This window comes from Anarhichas minor, unplaced genomic scaffold, assembly GCF_050575085.1.
Source record: "Anarhichas minor isolate MPS153535 unplaced genomic scaffold, ASM5057508v1 ptg000007l, whole genome shotgun sequence".
Classification (NCBI taxonomy): Eukaryota; Metazoa; Chordata; class Actinopteri; order Perciformes; family Anarhichadidae; genus Anarhichas; species Anarhichas minor.
The window spans coordinates 11,424,514-11,436,629 of record NW_027466453.1 but is presented as its reverse complement, the minus strand read 5'-3'; the positions used below and the strand labels follow the sequence as shown (position 1 = coordinate 11,436,629).

Sequence of the window (12,116 nt, the reverse complement as noted above, 5' to 3'; positions counted from 1 at the left end):
TGTTGAAAAACATAAATAAGTAGTGGTATGGCATGTCCAAAAAGATAATAAACATGTTGTAGTATAGTATGTCGAAAAAGATCATACATTTGATCAAAAAACAAGTCCCATATGGTCTAGCGGTCAGGATTCCTGGTTTTCACCCAGGCGGCCCGGGTTCGACTCCCGGTATGGGAATGAGATTTTAATAAGATCCTGAAATGCACGTTGAAAAAGATGATAAAAAAGTCAGCCAAGCACGTCGAAAAATATCATAAAAAAGTCACTGTTTAGCATGTCGAAAAAGACAATCAAAATGTTATAGTTTAGCACGTCGAAAAGGATTACAAAAAGAGTCATAGTATTGCATGTGGAAAAAGATTTTAAAAAATGATAGTATAGCATGTCGAAAAACATAAAAACGTCATAGTATAGCATGTTGAAAAACATAAATAAGTAGTGGTATGGCATGTCCAAAAAGATAATAAACATGTTGTAGTATAGTATGTCGAAAAAGATCATACATTTGATCAAAAAACAAGTCCCATATGGTCTAGAGGTCAGGATTCCTGGTTTTCACCCAGGCGGCCCGGGTTCGACTCCCGGTATGGGAATGAGATTTTAATAAGATCCTGAAATGCACGTTGAAAAAGATGATAAAAAAGTCAGCCAAGCACGTCGAAAAATATCATAAAAAAGTCACTGTTTAGCATGTCGAAAAAGACAATCAAAATGTTATAGTTTAGCACGTCGAAAAGGATTACAAAAAGAGTCATAGTATTGCATGTGGAAAAAGATTTTAAAAAATGATAGTATAGCATGTCGAAAAACATAAAAACGTCATAGTATAGCATGTTGAAAAACATAAATAAGTAGTGGTATGGCATGTCCAAAAAGATAATAAACATGTTGTAGTATAGTATGTCGAAAAAGATCATACATTTGATCAAAAAACAAGTCCCATATGGTCTAGCGGTCAGGATTCCTGGTTTTCGCCCGGGTTCGACTCCCGGTATGGGAATGAGATTTTAATAAGATCCTGAAATGCACGTTGAAAAAGATGATAAAAAAGTCAGCCAAGCACGTCGAAAAATATCATAAAAAAGTCACAGTTTAGCATGTCGAAAAAGACAATCAAAATGTTATAGTTTAGCACGTCGAAAAGGATTACAAAAACAGGCATAGTATTGCATGTGGAAAAAGATTTTAAAAAATGATAGTATAGCATGTCGAAAAACATAAAAACGTCATAGTATAGCATGTTGAAAAACATAAATAAGTAGTGGTATGGCATGTCCAAAAAGATAATAAACATGTTGTAGTATAGTATGTCGAAAAAGATCATACATTTGATCAAAAAACAAGTCCCATATGGTCTAGCGGTCAGGATTCCTGGTTTTCGCCCGGGTTCGACTCCCGGTATGGGAATGAGATTTTAATAAGATCCTGAAATGCACGTTGAAAAAGATGATAAAAAAGTCAGCCAAGCACGTCGAAAAATATCATAAAAAAGTCACAGTTTAGCATGTCGAAAAAGACAATCAAAATGTTATAGTTTAGCACGTCGAAAAGGATTACAAAAACAGGCATAGTATTGCATGTGGAAAAAGATTTTAAAAAATGATAGTATAGCATGTCGAAAAACATAAAAACGTCATAGTATAGCATGTTGAAAAACATAAATAAGTAGTGGTATGGCATGTCCAAAAAGATAATAAACATGTTGTAGTATAGTATGTCGAAAAAGATCATACATTTGATCAAAAAACAAGTCCCATATGGTCTAGCGGTCAGGATTCCTGGTTTTCACCCAGGCGGCCCGGGTTCGACTCCCGGTATGGGAATGAGATTTTAATAAGATCCTGAAATGCACGTTGAAAAAGATGATAAAAAAGTCAGCCAAGCACGTCGAAAAATATCATAAAAAAGTCACTGTTTAGCATGTCGAAAAAGACAATCAAAATGTTATAGTTTAGCACGTCGAAAAGGATTACAAAAAGAGTCATAGTATTGCATGTGGAAAAAGATTTTAAAAAATGATAGTATAGCATGTCGAAAAACATAAAAACGTCATAGTATAGCATGTTGAAAAACATAAATAAGTAGTGGTATGGCATGTCCAAAAAGATAATAAACATGTTGTAGTATAGTATGTCGAAAAAGATCATACATTTGATCAAAAAACAAGTCCCATATGGTCTAGCGGTCAGGATTCCTGGTTTTCACCCAGGCGGCCCGGGTTCGACTCCCGGTATGGGAATGAGATTTTAATAAGATCCTGAAATGCACGTTGAAAAAGATGATAAAAAAGTCAGCCAAGCACGTCGAAAAATATCATAAAAAAGTCACTGTTTAGCATGTCGAAAAAGACAATCAAAATGTTATAGTTTAGCACGTCGAAAAGGATTACAAAAAGAGTCATAGTATTGCATGTGGAAAAAGATTTTAAAAAATGATAGTATAGCATGTCGAAAAACATAAAAACGTCATAGTATAGCATGTTGAAAAACATAAATAAGTAGTGGTATGGCATGTCCAAAAAGATAATAAACATGTTGTAGTATAGTATGTCGAAAAAGATCATACATTTGATCAAAAAACAAGTCCCATATGGTCTAGAGGTCAGGATTCCTGGTTTTCACCCAGGCGGCCCGGGTTCGACTCCCGGTATGGGAATGAGATTTTAATAAGATCCTGAAATGCACGTTGAAAAAGATGATAAAAAAGTCAGCCAAGCACGTCGAAAAATATCATAAAAAAGTCACTGTTTAGCATGTCGAAAAAGACAATCAAAATGTTATAGTTTAGCACGTCGAAAAGGATTACAAAAAGAGTCATAGTATTGCATGTGGAAAAAGATTTTAAAAAATGATAGTATAGCATGTCGAAAAACATAAAAACGTCATAGTATAGCATGTTGAAAAACATAAATAAGTAGTGGTATGGCATGTCCAAAAAGATAATAAACATGTTGTAGTATAGTATGTCGAAAAAGATCATACATTTGATCAAAAAACAAGTCCCATATGGTCTAGCGGTCAGGATTCCTGGTTTTCGCCCGGGTTCGACTCCCGGTATGGGAATGAGATTTTAATAAGATCCTGAAATGCACGTTGAAAAAGATGATAAAAAAGTCAGCCAAGCACGTCGAAAAATATCATAAAAAAGTCACAGTTTAGCATGTCGAAAAAGACAATCAAAATGTTATAGTTTAGCACGTCGAAAAGGATTACAAAAACAGGCATAGTATTGCATGTGGAAAAAGATTTTAAAAAATGATAGTATAGCATGTCGAAAAACATAAAAACGTCATAGTATAGCATGTTGAAAAACATAAATAAGTAGTGGTATGGCATGTCCAAAAAGATAATAAACATGTTGTAGTATAGTATGTCGAAAAAGATCATACATTTGATCAAAAAACAAGTCCCATATGGTCTAGCGGTCAGGATTCCTGGTTTTCGCCCGGGTTCGACTCCCGGTATGGGAATGAGATTTTAATAAGATCCTGAAATGCACGTTGAAAAAGATGATAAAAAAGTCAGCCAAGCACGTCGAAAAATATCATAAAAAAGTCACTGTTTAGCATGTCGAAAAAGACAATCAAAATGTTATAGTTTAGCACGTCGAAAAGGATTACAAAAAGAGTCATAGTATTGCATGTGGAAAAAGATTTTAAAAAATGATAGTATAGCATGTCGAAAAACATAAAAACGTCATAGTATAGCATGTTGAAAAACATAAATAAGTAGTGGTATGGCATGTCCAAAAAGATAATAAACATGTTGTAGTATAGTATGTCGAAAAAGATCATACATTTGATCAAAAAACAAGTCCCATATGGTCTAGCGGTCAGGATTCCTGGTTTTCACCCAGGCGGCCCGGGTTCGACTCCCGGTATGGGAATGAGATTTTAATAAGATCCTGAAATGCACGTTGAAAAAGATGATAAAAAAGTCAGCCAAGCACGTCGAAAAATATCATAAAAAAGTCACTGTTTAGCATGTCGAAAAAGACAATCAAAATGTTATAGTTTAGCACGTCGAAAAGGATTACAAAAAGAGTCATAGTATTGCATGTGGAAAAAGATTTTAAAAAATGATAGTATAGCATGTCGAAAAACATAAAAACGTCATAGTATAGCATGTTGAAAAACATAAATAAGTAGTGGTATGGCATGTCCAAAAAGATAATAAACATGTTGTAGTATAGTATGTCGAAAAAGATCATACATTTGATCAAAAAACAAGTCCCATATGGTCTAGAGGTCAGGATTCCTGGTTTTCACCCAGGCGGCCCGGGTTCGACTCCCGGTATGGGAATGAGATTTTAATAAGATCCTGAAATGCACGTTGAAAAAGATGATAAAAAAGTCAGCCAAGCACGTCGAAAAATATCATAAAAAAGTCACTGTTTAGCATGTCGAAAAAGACAATCAAAATGTTATAGTTTAGCACGTCGAAAAGGATTACAAAAAGAGTCATAGTATTGCATGTGGAAAAAGATTTTAAAAAATGATAGTATAGCATGTCGAAAAACATAAAAACGTCATAGTATAGCATGTTGAAAAACATAAATAAGTAGTGGTATGGCATGTCCAAAAAGATAATAAACATGTTGTAGTATAGTATGTCGAAAAAGATCATACATTTGATCAAAAAACAAGTCCCATATGGTCTAGCGGTCAGGATTCCTGGTTTTCGCCCGGGTTCGACTCCCGGTATGGGAATGAGATTTTAATAAGATCCTGAAATGCACGTTGAAAAAGATGATAAAAAAGTCAGCCAAGTACGTCGAAAAATATCATAAAAAAGTCACAGTTTAGCATGTCGAAAAAGACAATCAAAATGTTATAGTTTAGCACGTCGAAAAGGATTACAAAAACAGGCATAGTATTGCATGTGGAAAAAGATTTTAAAAAATGATAGTATAGCATGTCGAAAAACATAAAAACGTCATAGTATAGCATGTTGAAAAACATAAATAAGTAGTGGTATGGCATGTCCAAAAAGATAATAAACATGTTGTAGTACAGTATGTCGAAAAAGATCATACATTTGATCAAAAAACAAGTCCCATATGGTCTAGCGGTCAGGATTCCTGGTTTTCACCCAGGTGGCCCGGGTTCGACTCCCGGTATGGGAATGAGATTTTAATAAGATCCTGAAATGCACGCTGAAAAAGATGATAAAAAAGTCAGCCAAGCACGTCGAAAAATATCATAAAAAAGTCACAGTTTAGCATGTCGAAAAAGACAATCAAAGTGTTATAGTTTAGCACGTCGAAAAGGATTACAAAAACAGTCATAGTATTGCATGTGGAAAAAGATTTTAAAAAATGATAGTATAGCATGTCGAAAAACATATAAACGTCATAGTATAGCATGTTGAAAAACATAAAAACATAGTGGTATGGCATGTCCAAAAAGATAATAAAAACGTGATAGTATAGCATGTCGAAAAACATAAAAACGTCATAGTATAGCATGTTGAAAAACATAAATAAGTAGTGGTATGGCATGTCCAAAAAGATAATAAACATGTTGTAGTATAGTATGTCGAAAAAGATCATACATTTGATCAAAAAACAAGTCCCATATGGTCTAGCGGTCAGGATTCCTGGTTTTCACCCAGGTGGCCCGGGTTCGACTCCCGGTATGGGAATGAGATTTTAATAAGATCCTGAAATGCACGTTGAAAAAGATGATAAAAAAGTCAGCCAAGCACGTCGAAAAATATCATAAAAAAGTCACAGTTTAGCATGTCGAAAAAGACAATCAAAATGTTATAGTTTAGCACGTCGAAAAGGATTACAAAAACAGTCATAGTATTGCATGTGGAAAAAGATTTTAATAAAAATGATAGTATAGCATGTCGAAAAACATATAAACGTCATAGTATAGCATGTTGAAAAACATAAAAACATAGTGGTATGGCATGTCCAAAAAGATAATAAAAACGTGATAGTATAGCATGTCGAAAAACATAAAAACGTCATAGTATAGCATGTTGAAAAACATAAATAAGTAGTGGTATGGCATGTCCAAAAAGATAATAAACATGTTGTAGTATAGTATGTCGAAAAAGATCATACATTTGATCAAAAAACAAGTCCCATATGGTCTAGCGGTCAGGATTCCTGGTTTTCGCCCGGGTTCGACTCCCGGTATGGGAATGAGATTTTAATAAGATCCTGAAATGCACGTTGAAAAAGATGATAAAAAAGTCAGCCAAGCACGTCGAAAAATATCATAAAAAAGTCACAGTTTAGCATGTCGAAAAAGACAATCAAAATGTTATAGTTTAGCACGTCGAAAAGGATTACAAAAAGAGTCATAGTATTGCATGTGGAAAAAGATTTTAAAAAATGATAGTATAGCATGTCGAAAAACATAAAAACGTCATAGTATAGCATGTTGAAAAACATAAATAAGTAGTGGTATGGCATGTCCAAAAAGATAATAAACATGTTGTAGTATAGTATGTCGAAAAAGATCATACATTTGATCAAAAAACAAGTCCCATATGGTCTAGCGGTCAGGATTCCTGGTTTTCGCCCGGGTTCGACTCCCGGTATGGGAATGAGATTTTAATAAGATCCTGAAATGCACGTTGAAAAAGATGATAAAAAAGTCAGCCAAGCACGTCGAAAAATATCATAAAAAAGTCACAGTTTAGCATGTCGAAAAAGACAATCAAAATGTTATAGTTTAGCACGTCGAAAAGGATTACAAAAACAGGCATAGTATTGCATGTGGAAAAAGATTTAAAAAAATGATAGTATAGCATGTCGAAAAACATAAAAACGTCATAGTATAGCATGTTGAAAAACATAAATAAGTAGTGGTATGGCATGTCCAAAAAGATAATAAACATGTTGTAGTATAGTATGTCGAAAAAGATCATACATTTGATCAAAAAACAAGTCCCATATGGTCTAGCGGTCAGGATTCCTGGTTTTCGCCCGGGTTCGACTCCCGGTATGGGAATGAGATTTTAATAAGATCCTGAAATGCACGTTGAAAAAGATGATAAAAAAGTCAGCCAAGCACGTCGAAAAATATCATAAAAAAGTCACAGTTTAGCATGTCGAAAAAGACAATCAAAATGTTATAGTTTAGCACGTCGAAAAGGATTACAAAAACAGGCATAGTATTGCATGTGGAAAAAGATTTAAAAAAATGATAGTATAGCATGTCGAAAAACATAAAAACGTCATAGTATAGCATGTTGAAAAACATAAATAAGTAGTGGTATGGCATGTCCAAAAAGATAATAAACATGTTGTAGTATAGTATGTCGAAAAAGATCATACATTTGATCAAAAAACAAGTACCATATGGTCTAGCGGTCAGGATTCCTGGTTTTCACCCAGGCGGCCCGGGTTCGACTCCCGGTATGGGAATGAGATTTTAATAAGATCCTGAAATGCATGTTGATAAAGATGATAAAAAAGTCAGCCAAGCACGTCGAAAAATATCATAAAAAAGTCACAGTTTAGCATGTCGAAAAAGACAATCAAAATGTTATAGTTTAGCACGTCGAAAAGGATTACAAAAAGAGTCATAGTATTGCATGTGGAAAAAGATTTTAAAAAATGATAGTATAGCATGTCGAAAAACATAAAAACGTCATAGTATAGCATGTTGAAAAACATAAATAAGTAGTGGTATGGCATGTCCAAAAAGATAATAAACATGTTGTAGTATAGTATGTCGAAAAAGATCATACATTTGATCAAAAAACAAGTCCCATATGGTCTAGCGGTCAGGATTCCTGGTTTTCGCCCGGGTTCGACTCCCGGTATGGGAATGAGATTTTAATAAGATCCTGAAATGCACGTTGAAAAAGATGATAAAAAAGTCAGCCAAGCACGTCGAAAAATATCATAAAAAAGTCACAGTTTAGCATGTCGAAAAAGACAATCAAAATGTTATAGTTTAGCACGTCGAAAAGGATTACAAAAACAGGCATAGTATTGCATGTGGAAAAAGATTTAAAAAAATGATAGTATAGCATGTCGAAAAACATAAAAACGTCATAGTATAGCATGTTGAAAAACATAAATAAGTAGTGGTATGGCATGTCCAAAAAGATAATAAACATGTTGTAGTATAGTATGTCGAAAAAGATCATACATTTGATCAAAAAACAAGTACCATATGGTCTAGCGGTCAGGATTCCTGGTTTTCACCCAGGCGGCCCGGGTTCGACTCCCGGTATGGGAATGAGATTTTAATAAGATCCTGAAATGCATGTTGATAAAGATGATAAAAAAGTCAGCCAAGCACGTCGAAAAATATCATAAAAAAGTCACAGTTTAGCATGTCGAAAAAGACAATCAAAATGTTATAGTTTAGCACGTCGAAAAGGATTACAAAAAGAGTCATAGTATTGCATGTGGAAAAAGATTTTAAAAAATGATAGTATAGCATGTCGAAAAACATAAAAACGTCATAGTATAGCATGTTGAAAAACATAAATAAGTAGTGGTATGGCATGTCCAAAAAGATAATAAACATGTTGTAGTATAGTATGTCGAAAAAGATCATACATTTGATCAAAAAACAAGTCCCATATGGTCTAGCGGTCAGGATTCCTGGTTTTCGCCCGGGTTCGACTCCCGGTATGGGAATGAGATTTTAATAAGATCCTGAAATGCACGTTGAAAAAGATGATAAAAAAGTCAGCCAAGCACGTCGAAAAATATCATAAAAAAGTCACAGTTTAGCATGTCGAAAAAGACAATCAAAATGTTATAGTTTAGCACGTCGAAAAGGATTACAAAAACAGTCATAGTATTGCATGTGGAAAAAGATTTAAAAAAATGATAGTATAGCATGTCGAAAAACATAAAAACGTCATAGTATAGCATGTTGAAAAACATAAATAAGTAGTGGTATGGCATGTCCAAAAAGATAATAAACATGTTGTAGTATAGTATGTCGAAAAAGATCATACATTTGATCAAAAGACAAGTCCCATATGGTCTAGCGGTCAGGATTCCTGGTTTTCACCCAGACGGCCCGGGTTCGACTCCCGGTATGGGAATGAGATTTTAATAAGATCCTGAAATGCACGTTGAAAAAGATGATAAAAAAGTCAGCCAAGCACGTCGAAAAATATCATAAAAAAGTCACAGTTTAGCATGTCGAAAAAGACAATCAAAATGTTATAGTTTAGCACGTCGAAAAGGATTACAAAAACAGTCATAGTATTGCATGTGGAAAAAGATTTAAAAAAATGATAGTATAGCATGTCGAAAAACATAAAAACGTCATAGTATAGCATGTTGAAAAACATAAATAAGTAGTGGTATGGCATGTCCAAAAAGATAATAAACATGTTGTAGTATAGTATGTCGAAAAAGATCATACATTTGATCAAAAAACAAGTCCCATATGGTCTAGCGGTCAGGATTCCTGGTTTTCACCCAGACGGCCCGGGTTCGACTCCCGGTATGGGAATGAGATTTTAATAAGATCCTGAAATGCACGTTGAAAAAGATGATAAAAAAGTCAGCCAAGCACGTCGAAAAATATCATAAAAAAGTCACTGTTTAGCATGTCGAAAAAGACAATCAAAATGTTATAGTTTAGCACGTCGAAAAGGATTACAAAAAGAGTCATAGTATTGCATGTGGAAAAAGATTTTAAAAAATGATAGTATAGCATGTCGAAAAACATAAAAACGTCATAGTATAGCATGTTGAAAAACATAAATAAGTAGTGGTATGGCATGTCCAAAAAGATAATAAACATGTTGTAGTATAGTATGTCGAAAAAGATCATACATTTGATCAAAAAACAAGTCCCATATGGTCTAGCGGTCAGGATTCCTGGTTTTCGCCCGGGTTCGACTCCCGGTATGGGAATGAGATTTTAATAAGATCCTGAAATGCACGTTGAAAAAGATGATAAAAAAGTCAGCCAAGCACGTCGAAAAATATCATAAAAAAGTCACAGTTTAGCATGTCGAAAAAGACAATCAAAATGTTATAGTTTAGCACGTCGAAAAGGATTACAAAAACAGGCATAGTATTGCATGTGGAAAAAGATTTTAAAAAATGATAGTATAGCATGTCGAAAAACATAAAAACGTCATAGTATAGCATGTTGAAAAACATAAATAAGTAGTGGTATGGCATGTCCAAAAAGATAATAAACATGTTGTAGTATTGTAAGAGCCAAATTCAATGTGCTGCTAAATATTCACTTGTATTTACATGTTTAACTTTAATCACATCTGTTTTTACTTTGAATGTTACAAGGATGTCGTTATAATTTGTTATATTAAGAAATACATGTAAGTGACAGACAACTGTCACTTTAAGGTCACTTTGCGACAGTTACTGACAGTTGTGAGTAATATCTGAAGCAGTAGGGAGCCGCACAGTTTTCCGACCGTGTTATGAAACGTGTTATGAACCGTGTTATGAAACGTGTTATGAACCGTGTTATGGAACGATGTACGTGGATTAAGTTGCGGATAACCTGTGGATAGTGTGGATAGTATGTCCAAGTAATCAGCGTACTTTTAGGAAGAAAGGAAGTTGATTGACTGACTTGTACGAAGGAAATTGGATCAATAAAACACGTATTGCTTTCATCTACGAGCGGCGTCGTGTTATGCTATGTGCTAAAGACCAGAAACACGCGTCAACTTAAGGTTTACATACTGCTAAAGATTTGGAGCTACATTAGTCGGAAAACTGGCTCCTCACGGAAAAGAAAGGATTATCGAGGACAAGAGGGAATTACGACGCGAGGTGCCAGGCTACAGTTTTGGACGGACTCCGGTAAGCATGTGCTAATAAGCTAGCTTGCTTGGTACTGATGAGCGCGGAGCGTTATGCCGGTAACGTAACTCTAGGAGCTGTCAATCAAGTTCACGTGGATAAGGTGCATTAACAGTATTACTGTGAAGCAAAAGGAACCTGATTGAAACGCTATTATGGAAGAAGAAGAGTTTGTCATAGGGAAAAGGCAAGTGATAATGACAGAGAAGGCTGTAGATGAAACAAGGAATAAGCTAATACAGCAAAGACGGAGTAAGCTAGCTCAGCTAACGAGCAAAACCAGGGAAATAGAGCGACTACGGGAGGAGGATCCTGATGTTAGCACTATAAAACGAAAACTGAGAGTTGACTACGAGGGGTTACTCAGAGACTTTGAAGAGAAGAACTATGCTCTGAAACAGTTCCTTACCGAGGAGGAATATATGAATGATCAGCTTTGTTGGTTTGAACCTAAAGCACAGGAGGCCAACGTTTTCATTGCTAAAACTGAAAGATGGATAGAGTTGTTTGATGAACGTGCTGAGCAAGCAAAGCTATGTGATGATGAAATCAAGCCCTCGGATAGCATATCCACAATACTGTCTACCAGGAGTAGAAAGAGTAAGAAACATGGATCAGAAAGTGGGAGTTCTGTGTCATCCACAGCATCATCTATTCGCCTTAAAGCAGAAGTGGAGAGAGCTACATTGCTAGCTAAGGTTGCCACATTAAAACGAAAACAAGAATTGGAAAGGCAGGAAGCTGAATTAAAGGCTAAAAGAGAGGAGTTGGAGTTGAACATTGCTTTAGCAACTTCAGATGCTAAGCTTAAAGTGTTGGAAGATTTTGGCATTGGACGCATGTCGATAGTACATTCAGCGCCAGGAATAAACAATGTAAGAGAAAACTTAGCATCAAGAGAAAGGCACGAGCATCGCAGCCATGTGGAAACTGGTCCAGTTCATCTTCCTAACCCACAGCCAAGCGTTTATGGTCGTTCAGTGCAGCCACCCAGGAACGCTGAAATCAGTGGCAATGTTGTGGAGACATTGTGCAGTGTTATGCAGCAGCAAGCTAATATCTCAGAGCTAATGATGAATCAGCAAAAAGGATCGATTTTGCCGCCATTGGACATTCCCACCTTTAAAGGAGACCTGCTTGATTACCATCTGTTCATAAGGGCCTTCGAGCATGGAGTAGAGGACCGCACTGATAATGCCAAGGATAGGCTCTACTATATGGAGCAGTTTACTAGTGGTCAGCCCCGAGAGCTAATTAGAAGCTGCCTCCACATGGATCCTGAGAGAGGATACAACAAAGCCAAGCAGCTTCTCAAGGAACAGTTTGGAAATGAGCACAAA

The 12,116-nt window shown here is 35.4% G+C and overlaps 13 non-coding genes across 13 annotated transcripts; all 13 read left to right on the top strand.

Moving 5' to 3' along the window:
• Positions 1 to 105: 105 nt before the first annotated feature.
• trnae-uuc (transfer RNA glutamic acid (anticodon UUC)) lies at positions 106 to 177 on the top strand. The gene has a single exon. It is a non-coding gene; the product is annotated as a tRNA-Glu (tRNA).
• A 344-nt stretch (positions 178 to 521) lies between these two features.
• trnae-uuc (transfer RNA glutamic acid (anticodon UUC)) lies at positions 522 to 593 on the top strand. The gene has a single exon. It is a non-coding gene; the product is annotated as a tRNA-Glu (tRNA).
• A 1,158-nt stretch (positions 594 to 1,751) lies between these two features.
• trnae-uuc (transfer RNA glutamic acid (anticodon UUC)) lies at positions 1,752 to 1,823 on the top strand. The gene has a single exon. It is a non-coding gene; the product is annotated as a tRNA-Glu (tRNA).
• Positions 1,824 to 2,167: 344 nt separating this feature from the next.
• On the top strand, positions 2,168 to 2,239 carry trnae-uuc (transfer RNA glutamic acid (anticodon UUC)). The gene has a single exon. It is a non-coding gene; the product is annotated as a tRNA-Glu (tRNA).
• A 344-nt stretch (positions 2,240 to 2,583) lies between these two features.
• On the top strand, positions 2,584 to 2,655 carry trnae-uuc (transfer RNA glutamic acid (anticodon UUC)). The gene has a single exon. It is a non-coding gene; the product is annotated as a tRNA-Glu (tRNA).
• Positions 2,656 to 3,813: 1,158 nt separating this feature from the next.
• trnae-uuc (transfer RNA glutamic acid (anticodon UUC)) lies at positions 3,814 to 3,885 on the top strand. The gene has a single exon. It is a non-coding gene; the product is annotated as a tRNA-Glu (tRNA).
• A 344-nt stretch (positions 3,886 to 4,229) lies between these two features.
• Positions 4,230 to 4,301, top strand: trnae-uuc (transfer RNA glutamic acid (anticodon UUC)). The gene has a single exon. It is a non-coding gene; the product is annotated as a tRNA-Glu (tRNA).
• Positions 4,302 to 5,052: 751 nt separating this feature from the next.
• Positions 5,053 to 5,124, top strand: trnae-uuc (transfer RNA glutamic acid (anticodon UUC)). The gene has a single exon. It is a non-coding gene; the product is annotated as a tRNA-Glu (tRNA).
• Positions 5,125 to 5,570: 446 nt separating this feature from the next.
• On the top strand, positions 5,571 to 5,642 carry trnae-uuc (transfer RNA glutamic acid (anticodon UUC)). The gene has a single exon. It is a non-coding gene; the product is annotated as a tRNA-Glu (tRNA).
• A 1,669-nt stretch (positions 5,643 to 7,311) lies between these two features.
• trnae-uuc (transfer RNA glutamic acid (anticodon UUC)) lies at positions 7,312 to 7,383 on the top strand. Its single transcript has one exon. It is a non-coding gene; the product is annotated as a tRNA-Glu (tRNA).
• Positions 7,384 to 8,134: 751 nt separating this feature from the next.
• On the top strand, positions 8,135 to 8,206 carry trnae-uuc (transfer RNA glutamic acid (anticodon UUC)). Its single transcript has one exon. It is a non-coding gene; the product is annotated as a tRNA-Glu (tRNA).
• Positions 8,207 to 8,957: 751 nt separating this feature from the next.
• On the top strand, positions 8,958 to 9,029 carry trnae-uuc (transfer RNA glutamic acid (anticodon UUC)). The gene has a single exon. It is a non-coding gene; the product is annotated as a tRNA-Glu (tRNA).
• Positions 9,030 to 9,373: 344 nt separating this feature from the next.
• On the top strand, positions 9,374 to 9,445 carry trnae-uuc (transfer RNA glutamic acid (anticodon UUC)). The gene has a single exon. It is a non-coding gene; the product is annotated as a tRNA-Glu (tRNA).
• Positions 9,446 to 12,116: the final 2,671 nt, after the last annotated feature.